This window comes from Coenobita brevimanus, chromosome 103 (genome assembly GCF_032717465.1).
Source record: "Coenobita brevimanus isolate Jiangsu-jjx chromosome 103, ASM3271746v2, whole genome shotgun sequence".
In the NCBI taxonomy this organism is placed as follows: Eukaryota; Metazoa; Arthropoda; class Malacostraca; order Decapoda; family Coenobitidae; genus Coenobita; species Coenobita brevimanus.
In genome coordinates this window covers 18673954-18701122 of record NC_137056.1, presented here as the reverse complement: position 1 = coordinate 18701122, position 27169 = coordinate 18673954, and positions in this window count along the sequence as shown.

Below are 27169 nucleotides of genomic sequence, written 5' to 3'. Positions count from 1 at the left end.
CTCTCTTTCTTTCTACATATAACTCTCTCCTCCGGCTCTACACTTCTTCTATGCCCTTACTTCTCATCCATTCATTGTATGCTTTCCTCTTTTGTGCCCCAGCCTGTCTCACCTATTCATTCCACCACGCTGTTCCTTGCACATCCCTCCGTCTTCTCTTCATCCCACACACCACATCACATGCTGCACGAATTTCTTCTGTGAATATCCTGCACACACCTTCCACGTCCCCCATCAGCTCCAATTCATATTTGCCCAATCGTTCCTCCACCTCTCTCTTATATTCTGCCTTTTTCTCATCCTCTTGTAACCTCTCCACTCTCCTTGCAAATACTCCTCCTTCCCGTCTTTCGCTTCTTCTATTTCTCCATCTTATTTGGATCTTGATTCTGGCCGCCACCAAGTAGTGGTCAGAAAGTCCACTCCCCCAACCTCTATAAGCTCTTGCATCCATTGCACATCTTCGCATCCTATCATCCACATCCTTTCTCCGGTCCTGGGTCGTCATCTTTTGGTCAGTCTTTGTCTGATGCTTTTTGTTTGTCTTTTTAGTTAGTTGTTTTCGGTTGAGGGGAACTAACCCTCCGCCAACATTTTAAGTCGCCTTTTACGACGAGCAGTTATACTGAAGGAGTATTCTTGAAAAAAAAAAAAAAAAATACCTCATGGGGTCTAAAAAAAAATCAGGTTCCCGGAGGCTTGTCCTGAACTGTTGTGTCTGCCGTATTGAGATAAACTGGATTTATAATTTCCGGTGAGTTTATTTGCTTCACTATAGCCTTGACTACACGGATATAATGTAATTCCAAAGCTGAACTAGTTAAAGCTGATAGAATTCTCTTTGTGGATCGTTTAAAACTAATGTACTGTAGTGATGGCTGTATAAATGTATTCTTGGTTGAAAAAAAAAAAAAAATACCCCAGGGGGTCTAAAAAGAAAAATCAGGTTCCGGGAGGCACGTCCTGATCTGTTGTGTCTGCCGTGTTGAGATTAACTGGATTTATAATTTCCGATGAGTTTATTTGTTTCACTATAGCCTTTACAACACGGATATAATGTAATTCCAAACCTGAACCAGATAAAGCTGATAGAATTCTCTTTGTGGATCGTTTAAAACTAATGTGCTTGAGTGATGGCTGTATAAACGCATTCTTGGGCGAAATCGCTAAATTTGCAACTTCCACAAATGCATACAAAATTGAATAGGAAAAACTAATAATTATTACAAAAACTCAGAAGACATTCATGTATTTCGTTTCGTCAGGGACCTGAAAACAATTTGGTAATTTAGAGATATAACGGATGTTTGTTTTTTATGCACCGATCGGCCTTTAAAGTATCATCTTGAATCTAATGATCAAATATGGAATGTGAAATATTTTTCCATTATCATGATTCGTCTGATATCATTATCTATATTCATAAAGGTAAATTCAAACAGAAATTCAATTTAATGTTAAAAGAAATTCGTATATATATTATCACATACATTATCAGGAAAAACTAAATACCGATCCCTACTGATATATAAAATTGATAAAAACTACTTGGTTCCTCATATACGCTGTTTTATTCTTCATGAAGGATCTAAAAAAAAAAAAAAATACAGGTTCTATGAGACTCACAATCAACTGCTGTGTCTCTCGTTTTGAGATTAACTGGATTTTTAAATTCCGATGAGTCTATTTGCTTTATTTTAGCCTTGACTACACGTATAAGGTACTTCGAAAGTTGACCTAGTTGCGGCTGATGGAATTCTCATTGGGGGTCATTTAAAACTATTGTACTTGAGTGATGGCTGTATAAACTTATTCTTGGGCGAAATCGATAAATATGCAAATTCCAAGGGTTTACACAAAATTGATTGGGACACACAAATAATTATTTCAAAAACATAGACACTTTTGTGTTTTAAAAAATCACATTAAAAAAACATATAACAAGAAATCGAGTGACGTAAAGAGAACTGAAATCTGAGAGTTAAAGAACAATAATTTTCAATTGATGTTGTCACAGAAATAAGCCAGAAACTTCGGTTAAGTATTCTTTTTTACCTGCTCTAGAAGAACTTCAAAATTGCATATATCTTCCTGATTGAATGGAGAGAGAGAAAGAGAGACAGAGATGAGAGAGAGAGAGAGAGAGAGAGAGAGAGAGAGAGAGAGAGAGAGAGAATATTTGCACAGAGTGACGGTTCGTGTTCAATCATTTGCCACATTTCCTTATGTAAAATTTCTCAAAACTTATACCTAATGAGATGGAATATTGATAAGCTTTTAACTCTCATCTATAAAATTATACGAGAAAATACAAACACTCTCGCGATACCGAGGTATGTAATAAATTACCATTTATAACTTTATTTCTCATCTCCATAGACATATAGTGCATGACAGCTACAAAAAACGCTGGTTGACGGGACACTGAATGAACTCTATTAATGACGTCTGGAGATTGTTAGAATTTTTACATAATGAAGAGGGTCATGTGAGTCATGCTAAAAACTACATAATTGAAGGTGAAAACACAAAATATGCAACTTCCACAAACGCACTCTAAACTAGCTGTTAAATACTCCCAATTGTATCTGAAATTAGGAATACAAATCTGGAGATGAGATAATTTCGTCTCGATAAAAACGTTAGTTTGAAGGCTAAATGAGATAATACGTAGGATGAAAGCGTTTTACATGTATAGGAGGCTACAATTTGAGAGTTTTAAGCCCAAAGAGTTTCGTTTCGTTGGGGACGTGAGAACAACTGTGTAATTTAGAGATAAATCGGATGTTTGTTTTTTTTCTTCTGCATAGATAGTGCTTTAAATTGGCATTTTGAGCTTAGTGATCAAATATGAAATGTGGAATATTTTTGCAGTATGACGGTTCATGTGATATAATTATTCATATTCACCAACGTTAAATGACTACGAAAGGCAACAAATCGTTCAGAAAAAACTAGCATACAAATTGATTATGACATATACATTATCAAGAAAAATTTAATGCGTAGCCGTACTGAGATATAGAATTGGTACGCATTACTTGGTTCCTCATATCAGCAGTTTTAATGTTCATGATGGGTCTAAAAAAAAAAAAATCAGGTTGCAGGACCGTTGACCTAAGCTATTCGTGTTCCGTGTTGAAATTAACTGTGTATTTTTTTTCCGATTAGTCCATTGGCTTTTTTTATTTTTTTCGCCTAGACTTCAGGGATGAAAGGTAGTTCCAATTGGAACCTAATTTCGGCTGATAGCATCCGCTTTTGGGATAGTTCAAAACTTTTACAGGAGCGATTGTAGTATAAACTTTTTGGTGGAAATCGCTAAACATGCAACTTCCATAATTTTTTCTCTCAATTAACTGCGAAACGATCTGATTTATTTCCAAAACTCAAAAGACATTTCTCTACTATACTACTATATACCTAGGCTCCTTCCCCCAAGGAAAGGGAGGTAGCCGAGACAGAACAACACACTCCCCATTTACTCATCCATTCAAACACATTCATTCGCATCTTAGCCCCAAAGGGGAGAACGGACAGATCCTCACCGCACCACACCGCACAAGGGTCAACTGTGCGATGCAATCAGTGACATCCGCAGCAGGGCCCGACAGCAGAACTGGTTTACCCCTGCCACATCATAACTGACCCATCCCCTTACCCGCACCTGACCTGACTAGCTGATCAGACCAAATGCGAGAGAATATCCCCTCAGGTCTGCGTCATCACTTATTCATCCACAATTTCTCTCCATTTATTTCTGTCACACTCAGCCACTCTTCCTTGCTCAACAGACATCCCTCTCGCATCCAGCGCTCTCTTCACTTCTGCATCTATTCTTCCATCCACAGCAACATGTGACCCTAGATATTTAAAACACTCTACCTCCTCAAGCAACTCGCCATTCAAAGCTATACTCATCCTCCTACCATCTACCAACCTCGTACACTTCATCACTTTACTCTTATTCTCATTTGCTTTCAATTTCCTCCTTTCACACACCCTTACAAACTCCTCTACCAACTGTCTCAGTCTCTCCTCTGAATCAGCCACCACTGCAGTATCATCTGCAAACAGCAACTGCTTCAGATTCCACTCTCCACCATCAACATTCACCAGACTCAGACCTCCACCTAAAACTCTTGCATTCACCTCCCTTAAAACACCATCCATGTAAATATTAAACAACCAAGGCAACATCACACATCCCTGTCGCAGCCCCACTCTCACGGGTAACCAATCACTTACAGCATTTCCCACTCTTACACACGCTCTACTATTTACATAAAAACTTTTCACCCCTTTTAGTAACCTACCATGAAGTCCATACAATCTTAAAACAGTCCACAAAGGCTCCCTATCAATTCTATCATACGCTTTCTCTAAATCCATAAATGCCCAAAACACATCCTTGCCTTTCGCTAAATACTTTTCACACACTTGCCTCACAGCAAACACCTGATCCATGCATCCCCTCACTCTCCTAAAGCCACACTGCTCCTCACTAATAACTCCCTCTCTACCCTCTCTAACTCTTATAATTAACATTCTGCCATACACCTTACCTACAACACTCGACAGACTTATACCCCTAAAGCTAGTACATTCATACTTATCACCGTTGCCTTTATACAACGGGACCACACAAGCACTTGCCCAGTCAAATGGCACCATACCTTTCACAAAGCACACATTCAACAATTTTACTAACCAGTCAACAATAGTCATTCCACCACCCTTCAGGCATTCCACAGCACACCCATCCATACTTGCAGCTTTCCCTGTTTTCATCTCCTTTACTGCCTTCTCCACTTCCTCCTTCATGATCAAAGAATCATTCAACTCTCTCAACATATTTATTCTTTGCATTCTTCCATCCGAGATCATCTCAGCCACCCTTTCCTCCTGTGCATTTAACAATCTTTCAAAATACTCTGCCCATCTCTTCCTTACTGCATCCATCTCAATTAACATCTTTCCATCCTCAGCTTTTACTCGTACTTCCTTCCCAGACTCTCCCTTTCGCACCCTTTTCACCTCCTTCCAAAACATTTTCTTATTCTGTTGGAAATTCTCTGACATTTTTTAGGGTAAAAAAAAATAAAAATAAAAATAAATGTAATATAACCAAAAAATCGATTGGCGTTTACAAAGAGCTGGAATATGAGGGTTAAAGAACAATAGGTTTGAAATGATTTAGGGGTCACCGAAACAATCGAGAAACTTCGAATGAGTATTCTTTTTTTTATCTGCATTAGATGCACTATAAAATTACAATCGAGCCTCCTGATTAAATGTTAAGAACAAAACAATATTCGAACATCATAAACGTTCCTTTTGCAACATAAACTATTTTTCATTAGGTAAAATTTGTTAAAACTGAAACATCCTGAGATACAATATTGATGAACATTTCACTCTCATTTACAATTTTATACGGGAAAGTACAAACACTATTGCGATACCGAAATATATAGTTAATCAACAATTATAATTTTATTCCTTATCTACATAGACATATAGTGTTTGACAACAACAAAAAAATGCAGATTGACAGAATACTGAATGAAAATTAATGTCGTCTGGAGATTGATTGGATTTTATCTTCTTTATTTGAGTGATGCTTAAAATCGCATAATTGCGGGCGAAAACCCTAAATATGCAATTTCAACAGATGCTCTTTAAACTACCTGTTAAACGCCCACAATTGTATCCGAAATTCAGAAAACATTTCGGGGAGTGAGAAAATTGCGTCTCGAGAAAAACATGAGAAAGAAGCCTAAATGAGGTTCCGAAACACGTAGGAAGAAATCGATTCACAAGTAAAGAAAGCTGCTATTTGAGATTTTAAGCCCAAACAGTTTCGTTTCATTAGGGACTCGAAAACACCTCGGAAATTTAGAGAAAAAACGGTTTATTTATGCACTGCAAAACTAGGGCTTTAAAGTGGCATCTTCAGCCCAGTGTTCAAATATAAAATATGGATTACTGTCGCAGTTCGTGTGATACCATTATCCATATTTATCAAAGTATATTGACTCCGACATGAAAGTAGTCGTTTACAAGAAAATCGTTTTTTCATTATCACATATCCATACAATTTATAAACATTTCTACATAGTTTTATTGTTCATGATTGGTCTAAAAAAATCAGGTTGCAGAAGCTTACACCGGGGTTGTCGTGTATTTCGTTTTGAGATTAACTGGATTTTTAAATTCCGATGTCTTTTTTTTTTCTTCCCAAACACTTCAGGGATAAAACGTAGTTCTAACTGTGAACTACTTTCGGCTGATACCATCCGCCCTGGGGGTGATATAAAACTGTTTTACTGGAGTGACCGCTGTATATACTTATTTCTCGTCGAAATAGCTAAATATGCAACTTGCACTAATGTACTCGAAATGGACAGCGAAACACACAGAATTACTTCCACAACCCAGAAGACGTTTCTGAGAGTCAAAAAATCTTATTTAGAAAACATGTAACAGGAAATCGATTGACACGTAAAGAGAGCTCGTTGTGAGTGTTTAAGAACAATAAGTTTGAACTGATGTGGGGATCACCGAAGGAAGCGAGAGTGTTCGAGTGAGTGTTCTTTCTTATCTGTAGTAGATGCACTTTTAAATTACCATGAAACATCCTGAAAATGTAGAAAAAAAAATTGAATATTTCACATTAATAAGATTCCTGTTAAACCATAAGTCACATTTCCTTAGGTAATATTTTTCACAAATGATACTTCGTGAGCAGGGAAATTGGTGAACATTTGATTCTCATCTAAAAATTTATACGAGAAAGTACAAAAACTATCGCAATACCGCTACATATAGTAATTTCCATGAATAACTTTCTCCCTCATCTCCGTAAACATACTGTATATTCCATGATAGCAATAAAAAATATAGTTTGGAGGAACACTAAATGAACAGTATTGTGGTCTGGAGATTGTTTGGATTATGTCGTTATGAAGAGGGTCATTTGAATGATGTAAAAAAACGCATAATTTTGGGCGAACACACTAAATATGTAACTTCCACAAACGTACTCTAAACGTGCTGTTAAACACTCCCAATTATAAAATTCAGAAACATTTCTGAGGGTGAGATAATTTCGTCTCGAAAAAAAACTCGATGAAAGCTAAATGAGCTAATACCTAGGATGAAATCGATTCCCATGTAAAGCAGGCTTCCATTTGAGGGTTTTAAGCTCAAAGAGTTTCGTTTCATTAGGGACTTGAAAAAGAAAAACTTGGTAATATAGAAATAAAACGGATTTTTTTTTTTTTCGTATAGATTGGTCTTTAAAGTGGCATCTTGTGTCTAATGATCATATATGAAATGTGGAATATTTTTGCCTTATCATGGTTCGTGTGATATTATCTGTATTTACAAAGGTAAACTCACTCGGAAAGGCAATAAACTGTTTAAAAGAAAGTCATATATTTATTTCAGGAAAAGCTAAATACATAGCCCTACATATATATATTGTTTATAAACATTACTTGGTTCCTTATAAACGCAGTTTTATTGTTCATCTATCTATCTATCTATCTATTTCCAAACGCCTCAGTCCCGTTCGGGATGGCCACAAACAAATCGCCTCCACGTCACCCTATCCCTCGCCATTTCACTGCCCTGCTCCCAGCTCACCCCTCTCTCATATATCTCTCCACTCCATCCCTCCATCTTATCCTCGGCCTACCCTCCCTATCCCCCTCCACCTCACTCACATACACTCTCTTCGTCAGTCTTTCATCCTCCATCCTCTCCACATGGCCAATCCACCCCAGTGTATTCCACATAACGCATCCTATTACATCCACATCCACACCACAACGCTCCTTTATATCCTCATTTGTCAGCATGTCTCTCCATGTGACTCCACAGGCTCCTCTTAAATAACTCATTTCCACTGCTCTCACTCTTGACTTGTGTCCATCCAACAACGTCCATGCTTCGCTTCTATACGTTAGAGTTGGTATCACAATACTGTTAATAGTAACTTTTTCACTTCCATGCTCACTTCCCTGTTTCTTATCACTGCTTTCAAGAAACCAGAAACCTCTCTTCCCTGCTGTACCCTTTCAAGCACCTCACCCTCCAAACCTCCATCCTTACTCATCACTACCCAAGTAAGTACTTGGGAACATCTTCCAGTTCCTCGCCATCCAACCTCGCCATACATTCACTGACTTCACCTCTCTCAAAGACCATCACTCTACTCTTCCTTACATTCACCTTTAGATTCCGTTTCTTACACACTCTCCCAGACTCATCCACCAAGCATTGCAGCTCCCCTTCGTCTTCACTCAACAACGCAGTATCATCTGCAAACAACAGTACAGGGAGTTTCCAAACACTACCCTCTAACCAGGGCTACTCCAACATCCACTACCCTACCTTGTACCGTTTTTATTACCCCATCCATGTAAAGATTGAACAACCATGGAGACATGACACATCCCTGTTTCAACCCAACCTTCAAAGAGAAATATTCACTCAGTTCACCATCCACATGCACTGCATCCTTAGCACCATTATACATACTCTTCACAGCATTCAACATCTTCCCATCTACTCCATATATTCTTAATACTTTCCACAATCCTTGTCTATCCACCCTGTCATATGTTTTCTCCAAATCGCTGAAAGCCGCATACAACGTCTTTCTCTTCTCTAGAAACTTTTCCACTAAAGATCTAAGAATGAATATCTGATCTACACAACATCTTCCCTTCCTAAAGCCTCCCTGTTCTTCTCCAACTAATTCCTCTGTTCTTTCTCTAACTCTGTCAATAAGTATCCTACCATACACTTTTCCTATTATACAAAGAAGATAAATGCCTCTATGATTACCACACACTTCTTTTTCCCCCTTTCCCTTTGTACAAGGGAATAATTATACCAGACTTCCAATCGTCCGGGACTCTACCTTCCTCCCAGGCCCATCTGCACATCTTCCACAACCATTCTACTACTATCTCTCCCCCATGCTTCAGCATTTCACCACACACTCCATCAATTCCTGAGGCTTTCCCCAGTTTAACTTTCTTCATTGCTTTCACAACTTCTCTCCTACTGATTTCTTCCCATCTTCTCACCTCCCTCCTTCTCCCAGCCATTCCCCAGCCACACTATACTCGCATTACTTCCATCCTCTATGTTCGACAATTCCTTAAAGTGTTCTCTCCATCTGCTCACTTTTTCTCTCTTCACTAGTAATCTACCATTTTTTATCTTTCGCTCCCCTGCTAACTTCACTTCCACCCTGTCTTACTCTATTCACCTCTTTCCAGAACATTTTCTTACAGTTCCTCCACTTTACATTCAAATTCCTTCCAAATTCCTCATCCACTCTCTTCTTACTCTCTCTTACTAATCTTTTCACTTCTCTTTTTCTTTCTACATATAACTCTCTCCTCCGCCTCTCTACTTCTTCCACGGCTCCTACTTCTCATCCATTCATTGTATGCTTTCCTCTTTTGTGCCCCAGCCTGTCTCACCTCTGCATTCCACCACGCTGTTCCTTGCACATCCCTCCGTCTTCTCTTCATCCCACACACCACATCACATGCTACACGAATTTCTTCTGTGAATATCCTGCACACATCTTCCACGTCCCTCATCTGCTCCAATTCATATTTGCCCAATCGTTCCTCCACTTCTCTCTTATATTCTGCCTTTTCTTTTTCTCATCCTCTTGCAACCTCTCCACTCTCCTTGCAAATACTCCTTCTTCCCGTCTTTCTCTTCTTCTATTTCTCCATCTTATTTGGATCTTGATTCTGGCCGCCACCAAGTAGTGGTCAGAAAGTCCACTCCGCCAACCTCTATAAGCTCTTGCATCCATTACACATCTTCGCATCCTATCATCCACATCCTTTGTCCGGTCCTGGGTCGTCATCTTTTGATCAGTCCTTGTCCGAGGCTTTTTGTTTGTCTTTTTAGCTAGTTGTTTTCCGGGGAGAGGAGCTAACCCTCCGCCAACATTTTAAGTCGCCTTTTACGACAAGCAGGGATACTGGGGGAGTATTCTTAAAAAAAAAAATACACCACGGGGTATAAAAAAAATCAGGTTCCTGGTGGCTCGTCCTGAACTGTTGTGTCTGCCGTGTTGAGATTAACTGGATTACTAATTTCCGATGAGTTTATTTGTTTCACTATAGCCTTGACTACACGGATATAATGTAATGCCAAAGCTGAACTAGATAAGCTGATAGAATTCTCTTTGTGGATCGTTTAAAACTAATGTACTGGAGTGATGGTTGTATATATGTATTCTTGGGCGAAATAGCTAAATATGCAACTTCCACAAGTGTACACAAAACTGATTGGGAAATACACCTAATGATTATCAAAACTCGGAAGACACTTATGAGGGTAAAAAAAAATCACATTTAAGAAACTTACAAGAAATCCATTGATGTGTCAACAGAGGTGAACTCTGAGAGCTGAAGAACAATAATTCTCAAATGATATTGTTCTCACCGAAATAAGCGAGAAATATCGATTGAGTGTTCTTTTTTACCTGCAGTATAAGCACTTTAAAATTGCCTACTGATGAGCTTTTGACTCCCATCTATAAATTTATATGAGATAAAACAAATACTATCGCGATACCAAGATATATAATGAATTACACTTTATAACTTTATTTCTTTTATCAGTAGATATATAGTGCATGACAACTACCAAAAATGCAGGTTGACGAGACACTGAATGAACTATGTTATTGTCTTCTGGAGATTGTTTAGATTTTTACGTAATGAAGAGGGTCATGTGAATGATGCTAAAAACCGCAGATTTGAAGGCGAAAACACTAAATATGCAACTTCCACATATGAACTCAAAACTTGCTACTAGACACTCTCAATTGTATCTAAAATTCAGAAAACACGTCTGGGTGTGAGAAAATTCCGTCTCGATAAAAACATGAGTTTGAAGGCTGAATGAGGTAATACGTCGGATGAAATCGATTCTCATGTAAAGAAGGCTGCCATTTGAGGGTTTTAAACCCAAAGAGTTTCGTTTCACTAGGGACTTGAAAACTTTTGTGATTTAGAGATTAATCGGATGTTTCTTTTTCTGCATGGATAAAGCTTTCAGTTGGCATATTGAGCTTTGTGATCAAATATGAAATGTGGAATATTTTTGCAGTATGACGGTTCGTGTGATATCCTTATCAATATTTCCGAAGGTAATATCACTACGAAAGGCAATAAATCGTTTCCAAGAAAATCTCATATATATATTGATTATCACATATACATTATCAGGAAAAACTAAATGCAGAGCCGTACTAAGATATAAAATTAATAAATATTACTTGGTTCCTCATATACGGTTTTATTCTTCATGATGGGTCTAACAAAAATCAGGTTGCTGAAGCGTTGACCTGAGCTGTTTGTCTTCCGTGTTGAGATTAACTGTACTGTACTTTTAATTACCGATGTCTATTGTTTTTTTTTTCTTTTCGCTGACATGTCAGAGATGAATGGTTGTTCCAATTGGGATAGAGTTGCGGCTGATACCATACCCTTTTTGGATAGTTCAAAACTTTAACATGAGCGATGGCAGTTTAAACTTCTTTTTGGTGGAAATCACTAAATATGCAATTTACATATTTTTTTTTCTCTAAACTGACTGCGAAACGTCGTTATTTGTTTAAAAAGCCCAAAAGACATTTCTGATGGTGCAAAAATATATATATCATTTTTAGATAAAATACAACAAAAAGTCGAATGACACGTAGAGAGAGCTGGCATATGAGGGTTAAAGAACAATAGGTTTGAACTGATTTCGGGGTAATCGAAACAAGCGAGAAACTTCGAATGAGTATTCTTTTTTTTATCTGCAGTAGCACTATAAAATTACAATCGAGTCTCCTGATTAAATGTTAAGAAAAAAAAAAACAATATTCACACATGATAAACGTTTCTGTTCCAACATAAGCTATTTTTCATTAGGTAAAATTTGTTAAACCTGATACCTCCCGGGATGGAATATTGATGAGCTCTTCACAGTCATTTATAAACTTATACGGGGAAGTACATACACTATTGCGATACCGAAATACCTTATATCAATAGGCATATAGTGCTTAACAACTACAAACAAATGCAGGTTGACGGAACACTGAATGAACTCAATTAATGTCGTCTGGAGATTGGATTTATCGTTATGAAATGGGTTATTTAACTGATGCTGAAAATCGCATAATTGAGGGCGAAAACCCTGAATATGCAATTTATACAAATACACTTTAAACTACCTGTTAAACACACACAATTGTATCTAAAATTCAGAAAAAATTTCGGAGAGTGAGAAAATTCCGTCTCGAAAAACATGACTAAGAAGGCTAAATGAGGTAATACGTCGGACGAAACAGACTCAAAGGTATAGAAAGCTGCCAATTAAGGATTTTAAGGCCAAACTGTTTCGTATCATTATGGACTTGAAAACACCTTGGAAATTTAGAGAAAAAAGGTTTATTTCTATCTGCAAAACTAGGGCTTGAAAGTGAAATCTTCAGGCTAGTGATCATATATAAAATATGGATTATTTTCGCAGTTCGTGTTACCAAGGTATAATGACTACGAAAGGAAATTAGTAGTAAGAAAATTGTGTTTTCATTGATTATCTCATATCAATACAATTTATAAATATTTCTTCTTTGTTTTCATGCACAGTATTAGTGTTCATGATGGGTCTAAAAAAAATCAGGTTGCAGGTACTTAGACCGGGGTTGTTGTGTCTTTCGTCTTGAGATTAACTAAATGTTTAATTTCCGTTGTCTTTTTTTTTTTTTTTTTTTTGTAATTCTTCCTCGCCAACACTTCAGGAATAAAACGTAGTTCCAATTGTGAAATCCTCTCGGCTGATCGCATCCGCCAGGGGGTTGGATGAAACTGTTTTACTGGTGACGGCTGTATATACAAATTTTTCGTCGGAATCGCCATATATGCAACCTGCACTAATGTATCTAAATTTAAAGCGAAACAGAATTACTTCCACAACTCAGATGACGTTTCTGTGAATAAAAAAATCTTATTTGGAAAACATGTGACAAGAAATCGATTGACATGTAAAGAGAGCTGGCATGTGAGTGTTTCAGATGATTAAGTTTGAACTGATGTTGGGATCATCGATGCAAGCGAGAAAGTTTGAGTGAGTGTTCTTTCTTATCTCTAGTAGAAGCACTTTTAAATTACCATGAAACATCCTGACAACGTAGAAAAAAAAATAAAATATTTCACATTAAGAAGGTTCGTGTTAAACCATGTCACATTTCCTTAGGAGAAATTTCTCACAAATGATACTTCTTGAGCATGAAAATTGATGAGCATTTGACTCTCATCTAAAAATATGTACGAGAAAGTACTAAAACTATCGGAATAACGCTATATATAGTAATTTCCATGTATAACTTTCTCCCTCATCTCCGTAGACATACTGTATACTGCATAACAGCAATAAAAAATATAGTTTGAAGGAACACTGAATGAATAGCATTGTCGTATGGAGATTGTCTGGATTTTATCGTTATGAAGAGGGTCATTTAAGTGATGCTAAAAGCCTAATAATTGAAAGCGAACACACAACATATGCAACTTCCACAAATGTACTCTAAAGGAGCTCTTAAACACCCCCAATTATAAAATTAAGAAAACATTTCTGGGAGTAAGAAAATTCCGTCTCGAGAAACACGAAGATGAAGGCTAAATGAGCTAACACGTAGGATGAAATCGATTCACATGTAAAGAAGGCTCCCATTTGAGGGTTTTAAGCTCAAAGAGTTTCGTTTCATTAGGGACGTGAAAACAACTGGGTAATATAGAGATAAAACTTTTTATTTTTTTTGTCTCTAATGATCATATATAAAATGTAGAATATTTTTGCATTATCATAGATCGTTTTTTTTTTTTATGCGACGAAGAAGGAACCAAAGGCCATGAGCCAGCAGTAACAGTTCCCTCCAAGAGAAAAACAAAATACAATAGAGAGCCAAATTCAAGATCCGATCATTTCGAGATGCCTGGACACACTGCGTTTGAAAGAATGGAGATCATAGGCAGCAGGAAATACAGACAGAGGGAGACAGTTCCAGAGTTGACCTGTTGCATAAATGAAAGACTGGGATTAACGGTTAACTCTTGCATTAGAGAGTTGGACAGAAAAGGGATGAGAGTTTGCTGCCAGATGGGTGCTACGCGTCCGTCGTAGAGGTGGAGGAATGCAAGCAGACAGTTCAGAGGAGCAGTAACCATTAAAGTAGCAATAGAAAAGAGATAAAGATGCAACACTGCGGCGAAGAGACAGAGGTTGAAGGGAGTCAGTAAGAGGAGGAGAGTTAATGAGACGAAAAGCCTTTGACTCCACCCTATTGAGAAGAGCTGTATGTGGGGAGCCTCCCCTCACATAAGAGTTGTACTCCACACAGGGGTGGATAAAACCCCTGTATAGAGTCAACAATTGTGCAGGGGTAAAGAAAGAGCAGAGTCGGCTTAGCACACCCAATCTCTTGGAAGCAGATTTTACAAGAGATGTAATATGATCTTTCCAAGATAAGTCCCGAGTAAATGAAACCCCAAGCATGTTCAAAGATGATGCAGGATTAAGATGAATATTATTAAACATTAGTGGGTATACCTGTGGAAGATTTTGTCAGGTAGATAGGTGTAAGAACTGAGTCTTAGATGCATTAAAAACAACCATATTATTTTTACCCCAGTCAGAGATACAAGCCAAGTCAGACATTAGGTGTGCCATAGCCTCATCCCTTGTTTGTTGAAGTAACTGTTGAGATGGGCATTGCGGAAACCGAATGGAAAGGTGAAGGGTGGAGTTATCAGCATATGAGTGGATAGAGTTAGGTGTACAGCTTAGAAGATCAATGATGAATAAAACGAAGAGAGTTCGTGATAGGACAGAGCCCTGAGGAACACCACTGTTGATAGATCTAGGAGAAGAACGGTGGCCGTCTACAACAGTGGCTATAGAACGACCAGAAAGGAAGATAGTGATGAAGGCACAGATAGAAGGATAGAAACCGTAGGAGGACAGTTTGGAAATTAAAGATTTATGCCAGACTCGATCGAAAGCCTTTGAGATGTCAAGTGCAATGGCAAAGCTCTCGCCAAAGTCCCGAAAGGAGGATGACCAGGAGTCTGAAAGGTAGGTGAGAAGATCGCCGGTGGAGCGTCCCTGACGGAACCCGTACTGACGATCAGAAAGAAGGTTGTGATAGGAAAGATGCCTTAAAATTTTTCTATTGAGAATTGACTCGAAAACTTTTGAAATACAGGACGTTAAAGCAATTGGATGATAGTTGGAGGGTTGGGAATGGTCACCCTTCTTTGGGACTGGCTGAATGAGAGCAAACTTCCAGCAAGAAGGAAAGGTACAAGTTGACAGACAAAGGCGAAGGAGTTGTTTGCCTAGGCAGGGTTAAGCACAGACGCACAGTTCTTGAGAACAACAGGAGGGACCCCATAAGGCCCATATGCCTTGTTAGTACTGAGGCCAGCAATGGAAGAAAATACATCAGCTGAAGAAATTTTAATGTCAGCCATGAGGAAGTCAGAGGGGGGAAGTGATGGAAGAACAGCACCGGAATCGTCTAAGGTGGAATTGGAGGAGAAAGTCTGTGTGAAGAGATCTGCTTTATCAGTAGAAGAAATAGCTACAGAACCATCAGAGTAGAAAAGAGGAGGGAAGGATGATGAGGTAAAGTTGTTAGAAAGGTTTTTGACAAGGTGCCAGAAGGAGCGGGAAGAATTCGAGTTGGAGAGTTGAGAGCATTTAGTACGGATGAAATTATTTTTAGCAGGGCGAAGAACAGACTTAGCACGATTCCGGGCAGAAACGTAAAGATGATGTGATTCAGGGGTGGGTTGGCTCCAGTGCCCTTTGAAGGCCCTCTCCTTGTTGCGGACAGCATTAGAACAAGCGTGATTAAACCAAGGCTTTCTTGCGTTAGTCAAAGGATATGAGAAAGGAATGTATGCTTCCATGCCCGAGAGAATAACCTCCGTAATGTGCAAGGCACACTCAGATGGTTCACGGCCATGGAAGCAATAATCATTCCAGAGAAAATCAAAGTACTGCCTGAGGGCCTCCCGGTCTGCGGCTCCAAAATGCCACAGACGACGTTTCCCTGGAGGGTCCACAGGCCGTACCGGAGTGATAGGACAGGTTAAGGTGATAAGGTTGTGATCGGAGGAGCCCAATGGAGAGAAAAGATTAACAGAGTAAGCAGAAGGATTAGTTGTGAGGAAGAGGTCAAGTATGTTGGAGCTCTCTCCAAGGCGGTCAGGGATACGGGTAGGGTGCTGTACAAGCTGCTCTAGGTCATTAAGGATAGAAAAGATGTAGGCTTGTTCACCAGGTGGATCAGTGAAAGGAGAGGAGAGCCAAAGGTGGTGGTGAACATTGAAATCTCCTAGAATGGAGATTTCTGAGAAAGGAGAAATGGATAGAATGGGTTCCATCGGAGAAGTAAGATGGTCGAAGAATATTTGATAGTCAGTAGAATTAGGGGATAAGTAAACAGCACAGATATATTTCGTCAGAGAATGACAGGAAAGCCGAAGCCAGAGTGTAGAGAATTCAGAAGAATCGAGTTCAGGAACACGAGAGCAAGATAAGTCGTTGCATATATATACGCAACAGCCACCTTTGGCTTTGAAATGAGTATAGAGAAAGTAGGAGGATACAGAAAAGGGTTTGCTATCAGTTGCCTCAGACAGCTGAGTCTCAGTTAGAAAAAGAAGGTGAGGTTTAGAGGAGAGGTGGTGCTCAACAGAGCGAAAGTTAGAGGAAAGGCCGCGAATGTTGCAGAAATGAAGAAGTGAGTCAGACAGTGGTTCCAGGAACCTCGAGTCGTCACCAGGAGAGGGGCGGATGGTGGGGGCATTTATGGTCCCCCACGTGGGAACTCCGAGGCTTGGTGATGAGACGCCATAATTACATTTTGGAAAAGGAAGTGTAGTGTGTACTGTGCATGTAGTTTGGTGTAGATAGTTAGAGTAATTTGTACTGGAGAGCATGCTGGCCTACTCTCTGTGTAACTGAGACACTGAAAAAGTTCAGCAAAGGGGGATGGTCAGGATCTAGTCCTGAGGGCTGATGAAACGGAAGCTCCAGCACTCCCTGACATCAGCTTTCCATCCACCTCAGAAGTACTGCCCTGCTCGATTGGTGCTACAGTCTACTCCTTGGATATCATTATCCATATTTATAAAGGTAAACTCACTCGGAAAGGCAATAAATTGTTTAAAAGAAAGTCGTATATTCATTATAACATATACATGTTCAGGAAAAACTAAATACATACACCTACGTATATGTGCTGTTTATAAATATTACTTGGTTCCTTATAAACGCAATTATATTGTTCATGCTGTTTCTAAACAAAATCAGGTTCCAGGAGGCTCGTCCTGAACTGTTGTGTCTGCCGTGTTGAGATTAACTGGATTTCTAATATCCGATGAGTCTATTTCCTTCATCGTAGCCTTGACTAAACGAATATAAGGTAATTCCAAAGTTGAACTAGTTACGGCTCATGGCATTCTCTTTGTGGATAGTTTAAAACTAATGTACTCTATCAACGTATTCTTGGGCGACATAGCTAAATATGCAGCTTCCACAAGCGTACACAAAATTGATTGGGGAAAACACCTAATCAATATCGAAACTCAGAAGCAAAAAAAGGAAATCGCACTTAAGAAACATATAACAAGAAATCCATTGATGTGTAAACAGAGGTGAACTCTGAGAGCTGAACAACAAAAATTCTCAATTGATGTTGTTGTCACAGAAATAAGCGAAATATATCGATTGAGTATTCTTTTCTACCTGCAGTACAAGCACTTTAAAATTGCATACTGATGAGCTTTTGATTCTCATCTATAAATTTATATGAGATAAATACTATCGCGATACCGAGATATATAATGAATTACCGTTTATAAGTTTTTCTTATTCCAGTAAATATATAATGCATGACAGCTACCAAAAATGCAGGTTGACGAGACACTGAATGAACTCTGTTATTGTCGTCTGGAGATTGTTCAGATTCTTACGTAATGAAGAGGGTCATGTGAGTGATGCTAGAAACAACAGAATTGACGGCGAAAACACCAAATATGCAAATTCAACATATGCACTCAAAACTAGCTACTAAACACTCCCAATTGTATCTAAAATTCAGAAAACATTTCCGGGGGTGAGAATATTCCGTCTCGATAAAAACATGAGTATGAATACTAAATGAGGCAATACGTAGGATGAAATCGATTCACATGTAACGAAAGCTGCCATTTGTGAGTTTCAAGCCCAAAGAGTTACGTTTCATTAGAGGCAAGAAAAGAACTTGGTAATACAGAAATAAAAAGGATTTTTTTCTCTGCATGGATAGAACTCTAAATTGGTATTTTAAGCCTAGTGATCAAAATATAAAATGTGGAATATTTTTTTTCAGTTTGACGATCCGTGTGTTGCCATTATCCATATTTATCAAGGTTAACTCACTACCAGAGGCAATACATCGTTTCCAAGAAAATCGTATATATATTGATTATCAGAAATACATTATGAGGAAAAATTAAATGCATAGCCGTACTGAGATATAAAATTGATAAACATTACCTGGTTCCTCATATAGGATGAGTCTAAAAGAAAATTAGGTTGAAGGAGCTAAGACCAGTGTTTTTGTGTCCTTCCTCTTAAGATTAACTGAATGTTTTATTTCCGATGAGTCTACTGGGTTTTTTTATTCTGCTTCGCCGATACTTCAGAGATAAAAGGTAGTTCCAATTGTGAACTACTTACGGATGATTGCATACGCCCTGGGAGTAGTAAAAAACTATTTTACTGGAGTGACGGCTCTTTAAACTTTTTTTTGTTGGAAATCTCTACATAATCAACTACCACTAATGTGCTCTAAATTGACAGCGAATCGCTCAGAATTACTTACAAAACTCGGAAAAAGTTCCTAACCGTCAAAAAATCTGATTTCGAGAAAATGTAAAAAGAACTCGATTGACATGGAAAGACAGCTGCCATGTGAGTGTTCAAAAACAGTAAGTTTGAACTGAAGTGGGGATCACCTAAGCAAACGATATAGTTCGAGTTAGTGTTCTTTCTTATCTGTAGTAGAAGCACTTTAAAATTACCATGAAACCTACTGGCTGAATGCAGGAAAAAAAAAAATAATAATAATAATAATATTCGTGTTTAACAATTAGCCAAATTTCCTTTGGAAAAATTTCTCAACACTGATACTTCTTGAGCAGGAAAATTGATGAGCTTTTGATTCTCATCTTTAAATTTAAAAGAGAAAGTTCAAACACTATCGCAATACCGCGATATATAGTAATTACCATGTATAACTTTATCCCTCATCTCCGTAGACAGACTGCATACTGCATGACTGACATATATATATATATATATATATATATATATATATATTTTGAAAGAACAATGAATGATCTGTATTGTGGTCAAGAGGTTGTTTGGATTTCATAATTATGAGGAGGGTCATCTGAATAATGCTGAAAACAGCACAATTGTGGGCGACGAAACTAAATATCAGCCTTCCACAAACGCACTCTAAACAGTTAAACACTCCAAATTGTATCAAAAATTTAAAAAAAAAAAAAAAAAAAAAAATTCTGTGGGTCAGAAAATTCCGTCTCGAGATAAAACATGAGTATGAAGGCTAAATGAGGTAATTCGTAGGGTGAAATCGATTCACATTTAAAGAAGGCTTCCATTTTAGGGTTTTAAGCTCAAAGAGTTCCGATTCATTAAGGACGTGAAAACAACTTTGTAATTTAGAGATAAAATGTGCATGGATAGTTCTTGAATGTGGCATGTTGTATCTAAAGACCAAAAATGAGATGTGGATTATTTTTGCAGTATGACGGTTCGTGTGATATCATTATCCATATTCATAAAGGTAAAATTAATCGAAAAGGCAATTTAATGTTTAAAAGAAAGTCGTATATTTATTATCACATTCATTATCATGAAAAACTAAATACATATCTCTACTAATATATACTATTTACAAACATTACTTGGTTCCTCATATACGCAGTTTTATTGTACATGTTGGGTCTAAAAAAAAAAAAAATCAGTTTCTAGGATGGTAACTCTGAACTGCTGTGTCTGCCGTGTTGAGATTAACTGGATTTTTAATTTACGAACAATCTATTTGCATTTTTTAGCCATGACTACGCGGATATACGGTAATTCCAAAGTTGAACTAGTTGTGGCTGAAAGCATTCTCCTTGGGAGTGATGGTTGTATGTACGTATTCTTGGGCGATATCGCTAAATATGAATACTTTCACATGTGTACACTAAATTCATTGAGAAAAACAAATAATTATTACAAAAACTCAGAAGACACTTCTGTGATTAAAAAATAAACATTTAAGAAGCATATAACAAGAAATCGAGTGACATGTAAAGAGAGCTGAAATCGGAGAGTTCAAAAACAAAATATTTCAATTGATGATGTTGTCACCGAAATAAGCGAGAAATTTCGATTGATTTTTTTTTTTACCTGCACTAGAAGCACTTCAAAATTGTATATATCCTCCTGATTAAATGTAGAAAAAAAAAAAATAGAATCTTTGTACATAGTGACGTTTCCTGTTACACCATATGCCGAATTTCCTTATGTAAAATTTCTCAAAACTTATACCTCATGAGATGGAATATTGATGAGCTGAATTTCATCTAAAAATTTATACGAGAAAGTACAAACTGTTATGCTGGTGTTTTTAAGACGACTTCTCGTCCTAAAAACACTAGCGACTGAAGCGGGGTCCTCTTTCTAGACCGGAAGTAAAGCACCAACACAGGAACAGGACATAAAAACCAGGCAGTACACCTTAACACATCTATTACCTTATTTCTAACCGTAACAATACAACACAGAGTGATATTTGAGATACAGGGGAACTGAGACACAGAGTTAACATTCAGCACCACAAAATATAGTTACACTCAGTACACACTACAATGCTCATACAGGGATATCTTGAATTATATATGGTATTGTCTATGTGTCACTTTTAGGCAGGATATACACTGAACTGATCACAAAGGGGATAAACAAGATTGGGAGTCTGTAGGGGAAATATTACTATAAATAAGGTAGGGTGCGGATGGCGACACCTGACACAGTCACCTGGTCACGGCGACACTCACGCTCAGGCTTTTGACCGGCCCGCGCACCCTAGCCTTATGCGTTCACAGAAAGTTCTTTTACTGGGGGGACTTGGATAATTATTCTAAGGTTCATTCTCTGTCCTGCCGACACTGAGTTCTTTTGGACTATTGGTAACTACACTGTTCTTCACTTAGTCACTGTTCACTGTTCTTTTCCCCGATTTGTTCTCGACACAAGGGGAGTCACTATTTACCTGTATCTTCTGGGTAATGTTCACTCCGTGACAAGGGCGTGAGGGTAGAGCCCTAGGGGGACCCGGCCTGCAGAGGGCAAGGGATTATCTGCAGGGGAGTCACTGCCCTGGTCACACTCGTCGGTGGGGTGCAGGGAGGCCCTCCCGTCTGGGGGCCTCGACCTGAGAGGTGGCCCTCGAGTTGGGGCCTCGTCGGTGTGGTGCAGGGAGGCCCTCCTGTCTGGGGGCCTCGACCTGAGAGGTGGCCCTCGGGATTGGGGCCGAACAGCCTGAGTAGTCAAGCCTGTCGTCTCTAGCTCCGTGGAGTGAGGGAGCCGGGATCGCCTACGTCAGGAGCTGGTGGGTCTGGCCTGGGTGTCCTGGGTCTGCGGGCGCCTAGGGGGAGAGGCGCCGACAGGGCTGGGCTGCGGCAGCTTCTCCTTTGGGACTCGGGCAGGAACAAGGATCTCCCAGGCGTGGGAGGTAGGTCCGATATCGGGCCTTGCCACCACTCTAGTGTCACCTCCAGGGCTATATTCCCGGGTGGTGACAAAGGGCTCCCACAGGGGGAAGAGGCTGGAGAAGGACTCACGTCACTCGTGTCCTCTCTGGTACGTCCTGACGCCGGAGCCTTGGGTCGCCTTACCCTGGTACATACGTTGGCTGTGGCCGTGAGCTTACCTGGCATACAAGGAGCGACTGAAGGGCGTACAAGGTCGCTCCTTCCCCGCCACGTATAGAGACCATCGGCGCGGTGTTGCTCCCGTAGTAGGGGACAAGCCGGAGTGAGGGGCACAGAGGCCACACTCTCTCCAGTACGTACTGAGGCTACCTTCAGGGGCTTCTCTACCCTGGTACGTGCCACGGCCGGAGCCGGATGCCTACCCGTCTTACAGAGAGCAACTGAAGGGCGTACAAGGCCGCTCCTTCCCCGCCACGTATAGAGACCGTCAGCGCGGTGTTGCTCCTGTAGCAGGGAAAAGCTACACGTACGATAGCAGGGGCTCTTTACCCTGGTACGTACTCTGGCCGTAGCCGGGAGCTGATATTTCCGACCAGAAGCAACTGAAGGGCGTACAAGGCCGCTCCTTCCCCGCCACGTATAGAGACCGTCGGCGCGGTGTTGCTCCTGTAGGGGAGAACAGCAGGAGAGGGATGCACTGGCAACTCTCTCTCTGGGGTGTACTAAGGCCGGAGCCTTGGGTCCCCTTACCCTCGTACACTTTATTAGGCCGTAGCCTTGGGCCTCCTGCCCTAGAGGGTGTAACAATTACCGTCAATACGGTATTACTTGGGATTGAAGCTAGTTCAGTCCCACCCCTTTTCTGACAACGGTTGTTCTACCCGCAAGGTAGTTGCCTTTCCCTGGTCACCTGGAGTTGGGGCAGTTTCGGGGAACAAGAGCCCAGGACCGTAGTGTCTTGGTGACCCTCTTGATTGGGGTCACTAACCCCACCGTTGTGTCCTCCTGGGGTGGTAGTGCGGTGGCGGCCCGGTGGTGGGGTGGGGGGTGGTGAGGTGGGAGGTCCGGCGGCGGGCACGGCGGCCATTTTACAAACACTACCGGGATTCCGGGATATATAATTAAATATCATTTATAATCTTATTTCCTATCTCCGTAGACAAAATTAATAGTGCATGACCGCTACAAAAAACGCAGGTTGAGGGGACACTGAATGAACTCTATTAATGTCGTCTGGAGATTGTTTGGATTTTGACGTAATAAAAAGAATCATGTGAGTGATGCTACAAACCACGTAACTGAACGCGAAAACACAAAATATGAAACTTCCACAAACTCACTCAAAACTAGCTGTTAAATACCACCAATTGTATGCTAAAATTCAGAAAACATTACTGAAGGTAAGAAAATTACTTCTCGATAACAACATTAGTAGGAAGGCTAAATCATGTAATACGTTGGATGAAATCCATTCACACGTAAATAGGCTGCCATTAAAGGGTTTTAACCCAAAGAGTTTCTTTTCGTTAGGGACATGAGGATAACTTGGTAATTTAGAGATTAATCGGATGTTTGTTTGTTTTTCTTCATGGATAAAGCTTTTAATTGGCATCTTCAGCTTAGTGATCAAATATGATATATGGAATTTTTTTGCAGTATGACGGTTCGCATGATATCATTATTCATATTTACCAAGGTTAATTCACTACGAAAGGCAATAAAAAGTTTCCAAGAAAATAAAATATATAATGATTATCACATCTACATTATCAGAAAAACCTAAATGCATAGCAGTACTGAGATATAAAATTAATAAACATTACTAGGTTCCTCAGGTAGGTTTTATTTTTCACGATGGGTCTAACAAAAATCAGGTTGCATGTGCGTTGACCTGAGCTGATTGTCCAGCGTACTTTTAATTAAGGAAAAACTAAATACATATCCCTACTGATATATACTATTTATAAACATTTCTTGGTTCCTCATATATGTAGTTTTATTCTTCATCATGGGTCTTAAAAAAAAAAAAAAAAAAAAAAAAAAAACAGGTTTCAGAGGGCTTCCCCTGAACTGTTGTGTCTGCCGTGTTGAGATTAGCTACGTTTAAATTCCGATTAGCCTATTTGGCTGATACCATTCGCCGTTGGAGTTAATAACTATTGTACTGGAGTGATGGCTGTATAAACGTATTCTTGGGCGAAATCGCTAAATTTGCAACTTCCACAAATGTATACAAAATTGATTAGGAAAAACTAATAATTATTACAAAAACTCAGAAGACACTCATGTGAGTATTTCGTTTCGTCAGGGACCTGAAAACAATTTGGTAATTTAGAGATAAAACGGATGTTTGTTTTTTATGCACCGATCGGCCTTTAAAGTATCATCTTGAATCTAATGATCAAATATGAAATGTGGAATATTTTTCCATTATCATGATTCGTCTGATATCATTATCTATATTTATAATGGTAAATTCAAACGGAAAGGCAATATAATGTTAAAAGAAAGTCGCATATATATTATCACATACATTATCAGGAAAAACTAAATACCGATCCCTACTGATATATAAAATTGATAAACATTACTTAATCCCTCATATACGATGTTTTAGTATTCATGATGGATCTAAAAAAAAAAAATACAGGTTCTAGGAGGCTCACAATCAACTGCTGTGTCTGTCGTTTTGAGATTAACTGGATTTTTAAATTCCGATGAGTCTGCTTTATTTTAGCCTTGACTACACGTATAAGGTACTTCGAAAGTTGACCTAGTTGCGGCTGATGGAATTCTCATTGGGGGTCATTTAAAACTATTGTACTTGAGTGATGGCTGTATAATCTTATTCTTGGGAGAAATCGATAAATATGCAAATTCCACAAGTTTACACAAAATTGATTGGGACACACAAATAATTATTTCAAAAACTCAGACACTTTTGTGTTTTAAAAAATCACATTAAAAAATCATATAACAAGAAATCAAGTAACGTAAAGAGAACTGAAATCTTAGTGTTAAAGAACAATAATTTTCAATTCATGTTGTCACCGAAATAAGCCAGAAACTTCGATTGAGTATTCTTTATTACCTGCACTAGAAGAACTTCAAAACTGAATATATCTTCCTGATTAAAATGGACAGAGAGAGAGAGAGAGAGAGAGAGAGAGAAAGACAGAGAGAGAGAGAATATTTGCACAGAGTGACGGTTCGTGTTCAATCATTTGCCACATTTCCTTATGTAAAATTTCTCAAAACTTATACCTAATGAGATGGAATATTGATGAGCTTTTGACTCTCATCTATAAAATTATACGAGAAAATACAAACACTCTCGCGATACCGAGGTATGTAATAAATTACCATTTATAACTTTATTCCTCATCTCCATAGACATACAGTGCATGACAGCTACAAAAAACGCTGGTTGACGGGACACTGAATGAACTCTATTAATGACGTCTAGAGATTGTTTGAATTTTTACATAATGAAGAGGGTCATGTGAGTCATGCTAAAATCTACATAATTAATGGTGAAAACACAAAATATGCAACTTCCACAAACGCACTCTAAACTAGCTGTTAAATACTCCCAATTGTATCTGAAATCAGGAAAACAAATCTGGAGATGAGATAATTTCGTCTCGATAAAAAAGTTTGTTTGAAGGCTAAATGAGATAATACGTAGGATGAAAGCGTTTTACATGTATAGGAGGCTACAATTTGAGGGTTTTAAGCCCAAAGAGTTTCGGTTCGGTGGGGACGTGAGAACAACTTGGTAATTTAGAGATAAATCAGATGGTTTTTTTTTTTCTGCATGGATAGTGCTTTAAATTGGCATTTTGAGCTTAGTGATCAAATATGAAATGTGGAATATTTTTGCGGTATGACGGTTCATGTGATATAATTATTCATATTCACCAAGGTTAAATGACTACGAAAGGCAACAAATCGTTCAGAAAAAACTAGCATACATATTGATTATGACATATACATTATCAAGAAAAATTTAATGCGTAGCCGTACTGAGATATAGAATTGGTAAACATTACTTAGTTCCTCATATCCGCAGTTTTAATGTTCATGATGGGTCTAAAAAAAAATCAGGTTGCAGGACCGTTGACCTAAGCTGTTTGTTTTGTGTTGAGATTAACTGTGAATTTTTTTTCCGATTAGTCAATTGGCTTTTTTTATTTTTCTCGGCGAGACTGCAGGGATGAAAGGCAGTTCCAATTCGGATCTAATTTCGGTTGATAGGATCCGCTTTTGGGATAGTTCAAAACTTTTACAGGAGCGATTGTAGTATAAACTTTTTGGTGGAAATCGCTAAACATGCAACTTCCATATTTTTTTCTCTCAATTGACTGCGAAACGATCTATTTCCAAAAATCAAAAGACATTTCCATACTATACTACTATATACCTAGGCTGCTTCCCCCAAGGAAAGGGAGGTAGACGAGACAGAACAACACACTCCTCATTTACTCATCCATTCAAACACATTCATTCGCATCTTAGCCCCAAAGCGGAGAACGGACAGATCCTCACCGCACCACACCGCACAAGGGTCAACTGCGCGATGCAACCAGTGACATCCGCAGCAGGGCCCGACAGCAGAACTGGTTTACCCCTGCCACATCATAACTGACCCATCTCCTTACCCGCACCTGACCTGACTAGCTGATCAGACCAAATGCGGGAGAATATCCCCTCAGGTCTGCGTCATCACTTACTCATTCACAATTTCTCTCCATTTATTTCTGTCACACTCAGCCACTCTTCCTTGCTCAACAGACATCCCTCTCGCATCTAGCGCTCTCTTCACTTCTGCATCTATTCTTCCATCCACAGTGACATGTGACCCTAGATATTTAAAACACTCTACCTCCTCAAGCAACTCGCCATTCAAAACTATACTCATCCCCCTACCATCTACCAATCTCGTACACTTCATCACTTTACTCTTATTCTCATTTACCTTCAATTTCCTCCTTTTACACACCCTTACAAACTCCTCTACCAACTGTCTCAGTCTCTCCTCTGAATCAGCCACCACTGCAGTATCATCTGCAAACAGCAACTGTTTCAGATTCCACTCTCCACCATCAACATTCACCAGACTCAGACCTCCACCTAAAACTCTTGCATTCACCTCCCTTACAACACCATGTAAATATTAAACAACCAAGGCGACATCACACATCCCTGTCGCAGCCCCACTCTCACGGGTAACCAATCACTTACAGCATTTCCCACTCTTACACACGCTCTACTATTTACATAAAAAC